General features: G+C 38.5%; 1 pseudogene; it reads left to right on the forward strand.

The window, feature by feature from the left end:
- The first annotated feature begins 3,665 nt into the window (after positions 1-3,665).
- On the forward strand, positions 3,666-6,120 carry LOC113324509 (annotated as a pseudogene).
- Positions 6,121-6,516: the final 396 nt, after the last annotated feature.

The following is a 6,516-nucleotide window of genomic DNA, read 5'->3' on the forward strand; positions in this document are numbered from 1 at the left end:
CTAAAGAAGATAATGCACGTACAGATTCTATCAATGCAGGCCATGCAGATGCACTTGATCAGTCTGGTGCTCAGTCCGTGGTTGAATTGATAAAACATAAAAACACTCCTACTGAAGTTATTGATGAAGCTAATCAGTTGGAAAAGGAGCTTGCTAAATCTGCTGTTGAGTTGCGTGAAGCTCAGATGAGGTTTATTCATTGTAAAAATACTATTGCAGCTCAGAAAGATATAGCTTTACGTAAAAATCAGGAAGACATGGCTGCACAGAGTTTTTCTAAAGACGAATGGACTGAAGTGAAAGGAAAGAAATCCCCTAGTAAAGGTACTTATTTCTCTTTTACTCCTTTTGAGAATGATTATACTCCTTTTGTGGATGAGTTGATGCAAACTGAAGTTGTGGTTAAAAACAAATTTGATGTCCTAGCATCTGAGTTAGGCCTTGATAATGTTATTATGGAGGATGAGGAGGAGGAACAATTGGAATCTAGTGACTCAGATGTTAGTATGGGCTCTAAAAATTGGGCTGAGGTTGATGCTGACATTTTAGCAAGGAAAAAAGCTAAGAAAGTTTCCAAACAGGCTGCTAATACTATAGCACAGCGTTCTTTGCAATCTGATTCAAGTTTGGAATCTTTTCCCAGCAAGTCTATTGAGGAATCTCCGAGCCGTGACACTAACATGGAAATTCAAGCGGGGTTGGTTGATACTGTTTTTGATAAGAATAATATTTTGTCTAAGGAAGAATTAGAGGTGGCAAGCAATATTCAGTTGGAAGATGTGCGTTCTCAGTTCATTAGAAGTCCAGCTTTTAGACAAGAATATTTCAAAGAAAAGAGAGAGCAAATGGAAAGAATGAATTCAAAGAAAAAATCTCCTAGTAAGTTGTCTCCTATTAAGCTTGTTCCTGGTAAACTTGCCAATGAGGATGAAGACGGAGAGTTTTATGTGGATGAAGATGAAGATATCTTGGGTAATTATGCTTTTGATACGGATATTATGGATGAAATTTTTTCTAAGAGCAAATCGTATAGAGTTGGTAGCAGCAGAAGAAAATTGAAAGGAGTTGGCTATAGATATAGGTAGCTTCTTTTAATTTTCTTTTTTGTGGTTATTACTTTTGTTATTTCTTAAAAGTTATTTAGACCCCGTTGGTTTATGGGGGTAGGGAGTTTTGTGCTCCAAATTTGTAATTCTTGTAATTACGTTTTTTTGTTATAATAAACTTTGGACTTAACAAAAAAAAAATCTCATCCTTCCGAGACTACGAGTGTAATAGGAGCATCCGTCGACAGAAGGATCACCCTAAGATGATCATCTCATGGCTATTGAGAACGAATCAAATCAGATGGTTCTATTTTTCAATCTTTCTGACTTTCTCATACGGAACCAAGGTCGAAAAGATTGAAAAAGTCAGTCATTCACAACCGCTGATGAAGGATTCCTCGAAAAGTTAAGAATTAGTAATCCTTTTTAGAAATTGAATGGATTCGGTCTTATACATACGCGAGGAAGGTAATCAAAAAAGAAAGAAAATGAGTTCTTCTTTCTTTTATCACTTAGGAGCCGTGCGAGATGAAAGTCTCATGCACGGTTTTGAATGAGAGAAAAAAGTGAGGAATCCTCTTTTCTACTCTGACTCTGCCACTCCAGCCGTTGCTTTTCTTTCTGTTACTTCGAAAGTAGCTGCTTCAGCTTCAGCCACTCGAATTTTCAATATTCCTTTTTATTTCTCATCAAACGAATGGCATCTTCTTCTGGAAACCCTAGTTATTCTTAGCATCATGTTGGGGAATCTCATTGCTATTACTCAAACAAGCATGAAGCGTATGCTTGCATATTCATCCATAGGTCAAATCGGATATGTAATTATAGGAATAATTGTTGGAGACTCAAATGATGGATATGCAAGCATGATAACTTATATGTTGTTCTATATCTCCATGAACTTTTGCTTGCATTGTATCATTTGGTCTACGTACCAGAACTGATAACATTCGAGATTATGCAGGACTATACACGAAAGATCCTTTTTTGGACCTCTCTTTAGCCCTATGTCTCTGATCCCTAGGAGGTATTCCTCCACTAGCAGGTTTTTTCGGAAAACTCCATCTAGTCTGGTGTGGATGGCAGGCAGGCCTATATTTCTTGGTTTCAATAGGACTTCTTACGAGCGTTGTTTCTATCTACTATTATCTAAAAATAATCAAGTTACTAATGACTGGACGAAACCAAGAAATAACCCCTCACGTACGAAATTATAGAAGATCTCCTTTAAGATCAAACAATTCCATCAAATTGAGTATGATTGTATGTGTGATAGCATCTACTATACCAGGAATATCAATGAACCCAATTATTGCAATTGCTCAGGATACCTTTTTTAGCTTCTAGGGTCTATTTCTTAGTTCAAGATCCCTCTTACTAACTGGAATCAAAGAATTAGTAGACCTCTTCCGCCCAAAATGGGAATGGGCTGGGGTTATGAACTTATAATCTGATGATGGAGTTTATTCCATGATTATAAGTTCATTCCATACCGGACCAGACCGGAATAGGGTTATGTATATTCTCATTATGAGAAGGGGGCATTCGAGCGTATGTAAATAGATACTATGTTTACATATGGATCCTTGCGTCGTTACATTCCATTTAGGATTAGGAATAGGCGTAATCGGACCTGCTTTTTATATATTTCTCGTTATTTGGGTACCATATTGACTTCTTTGGGCTTCTATTGAATCGAGAAGTAGGTTTGATTGTACATATTTTTGATATATCTAAGATATCCTCCGGATAATTCAAATCGAAGCAATTGGATGTCTGACTCGGGCCTATATGACATGACCGATCGATAGAAATACTCCAACACTCCGCCCTTGTCATATATTCCCATACGTCACACTAGATAGATATCATATTCATGGAATACGATTCACTTTCAAGATGCCTTGATTGTGAAATGGTAGACAAGCGAGACTCAAAATCTCGTGCTGAAGAGCGTGGAGGTTTGAGTCCTCTTCAAGGCATAATATTGAGAATGCTCATTCAATGAGAAATTCAATAAGAGATCTCGGATCGAATCGATATTGATAGACCGAGTATCTGTTGATACAAAGTAGTCTGACGATCCCTACGATCCGAGTCCGAGCTGTTGGAATTGGAATAAGTTCGGCAGTGGATCACTAAATTTTGGAGATCTTCTCTATATAATGAATGGGGAGTCCACTTTAAAATCGTCCGCCCTGCACCACCCCCCGAGTATATGCTTCAACAGAAATCATACAGGGGTAAATTGATACAATAGAAACCTCTGAGAAAATGCCCGCCCGTAACCCATCAGATAAAGTACATTACATAATACGTTTAAGGGATTGACGACTTACCCATTCAGTTATTTTGGCACTGGACGTTCCCAAAATGGGTACTATCAGGTCGGGTGAATTCGATAATAGACGTCTGTTGGCATTCCAGCCTTCCTTCCCCTTTCAAGGCAAGAAAATCCAGTACCTCTTGGTCGTGTGAATATCTGAATGGAATCAAATATGTATAATGCTGGAACTTATAGGGAAGAAAATGGATTTATGGATGGAATCAAATAACCTATGAACAATAAGAACTAAAATTCTTATCAATACTGGAACTTATAGGGAAGAAAATGGATTTATGGATGGAATCAAATATGCAGTATTTACAGACAAAAGTATTCGGTTATTGGGGAACAATCAATATACTTCTAATGTCGAATCAGGATCAACTAGGACAGAAATAAAGCATTGGGTCGAACTCTTCTTTGGTGTCAAGGTAATAGCTATGAATATTCATCGACTCCCGGGAAAGGGTAGAAGAATGAGACCTATGGGACATACAGTGCATTACAAAGGTATGATTATAACGCTTCAACAGGGTTATTCTATTCCACCTCTTAGAAAGAAAAGAACTTAAAAAATATACTTAATAACACGGCGATACATTTATACAAAAATTCTATTCCGAGCACACGCAATGGGGCCGTAGACAGTCAAGTGAAATCCAATTCACAAAATAATTTGATCTCTGGACAGCAGCGTAATTGTGGTAAAGGTCGTAATGCCAGAGGCATCATCACCGCAAGGCATAGAGGGGGAGGTCATAAGCGTCTATACCGTAAAATAGATTTTCGACGAAATGAAAAAAGACATATCTGGTAGAATCGTAACCATAGAATACGACCCCAACCGAAATGCATACATTTGTCTCATACACTGTGGGGATGGTGAGAAGAGATATATTTTACATCCCAGAGGGTCTATAATTGGAGATACAATTGTTTCTGGTACAGAAGTTCCTATCTCAATGGGAAATGCCCTACCTTTGAGTGCGGTTTGAACCATTGATTTACGTAATTGGAAGTAACCAATTAGGTTTACGACGAAACCTAGAAATCAATCACTGATCCAATTTGAGTACCTCTACGGGATAGACCTCAACAAAAAACTGAAGAGTAAAGGAAGCAAGTGATTGAGTTCAGTAGTTCCTCATATAAAATTATTGACTCTAGAGATATGGTAATATGGAGAAGACAAAATTGTTTGAAGCGCCGACAGAACCGGAAGCGCCCCTTGTTTCAAAGAGAGGAGGACGGGTTATTCACATTTCATTTGATGGTCAGAGGCGAATTGAAAGCTAAGCAGTGGTAATTCTACCCCCGGGGAAAAATAGAGATGTCTCCTACGTTACCCGTAATATGTGGAAGTATCGACGTAATTTCATAGAGTCATTCGGTCTGATGCTACATGAAGAACATAAGCCAGATGATGGAATGGGGAGACCTAGGATGTAGAAGATCATAACATGAGTGATTCGACAGATTTGGATCCCTATATATCCACTCATGTGGTACTTCATCATACGATTCATATAAGATCCATCTGTATAGATATCATTATACACATCCAGAAAGCCGTATGCTTTGGAAGAAGCTTGTACAATTTGGGAAGGGGTTTTGATTGACCAAAAAGAAGAATCTACTTCAACCGATATGCCCTTAGGCACAGCCATACATAACATAGAAATCACACTTGGAAAGGGTGGACAATTAGCTAGAGCAACAGGTGCTGTAACGAAACTGATTGCAAAAGAGGGTAAATCGGCCACATTAAAATTACCGTCTGGGGAGGTCCGTTTGATATTCAAAAACTTCTCAGCAACAGTCGGGCAAGTGGGTAATGTTGGGGTGAACCAGAAAAGTTTGGGTAAATGAATATTTGATTTAGCCCTTGGAAAAATTTCTGCTAAACTATTATTTTATGTTGCTTCCAAGAAATAACCCCTCGCGTGCGAAATTATAGAAGATATCCTTTAAGATCAAACAATCCATCGAATTGAGTATGATTGTATGTGTGATAGCATCTACTATACCAGGAATATCAATGAACCCAATTATTGCAATTGCTCAGGATAACCTTTTTTAGCTTCTAGGGTCTATTTCTTAGTTCAAGATCCCTCTTACTAACTGGAATCAAAGAATTAGTAGACCTCTTCCGCCCAAAATGGAAATGGGCTGGGGTTATGAACTTATAATCTGATGATGGAGTTGATTCCATGATTATAAGTTCATTCCATACCGGACCAGACCGGAATAGGGTTATGTATATTCTCATTATGAGAAGGGGGCATTCGAGCGTATGTAAAAAGATACTATGTTTACATATGGATCCTTGCGTCGTTACATTCCATTTAGGATTAGGAATAGGCGTAATCGGACCTGCTTTTTATATATTTCTCGTTATTTGGGTACCATATTGACTTCTTTGGGCTTCTATTGAATCAAGAAGTAGGTTTGATTGTACATATTTTTGATATATCTAAGATATCCTCCGGATAATTCAAATCGAAGCAATTGGATGTCCGACTCGGGCCTATATGACATGAACGATCGATAGAAATACTCCAACACTCCACCCTTTTCATATATTCCCATACGTCACACTAGATAGATATCATATTCATGGAATACGATTCACTTTCAGGATGCCTTGATGGTGAAATGGTAGACACGCGAAACTCAAAATCTCGTGCTGAAGAGCGTGGAGGTTTGAGTCCTCTTCAAGGCATAATATTGAGAATGCTCATTCAATGAGAAATTCAATAAGAGATCTCGGATCGAATCGATATTGATAGACCGAGTATCTGTTGATACAAAGTAGTCTGGCGATCCCTACGATCCGAGTCCGAGCTGTTGGAATTGGAATAAGTTCGGCAGTGGATCACTAAATTTTGGAGATCTTCTCTATCTAATGAATGGGGAGTCCACTTTGAAATCGTCCGCCCTGCACCACCCCCGAGTATATGCTTCAACAGGAATCACACAGGGGTAAATTGATACAATAGAAACCTCTGAGAAAATGCTCGCCCGTAACCCAACAGATAAAGTACATTACATAGTCCGTTTTAGGGATTGGCGACTTATCCATTCAGTTATTTTGGCACTGGACGTTCCCAAAATGGGTACTATCAGGTCGGGTGAATTCGATAA

Source organism: Papaver somniferum, chromosome 11, assembly GCF_003573695.1.
Source record: "Papaver somniferum cultivar HN1 chromosome 11, ASM357369v1, whole genome shotgun sequence".
In the NCBI taxonomy this organism is placed as follows: Eukaryota; Viridiplantae; Streptophyta; class Magnoliopsida; order Ranunculales; family Papaveraceae; genus Papaver; species Papaver somniferum.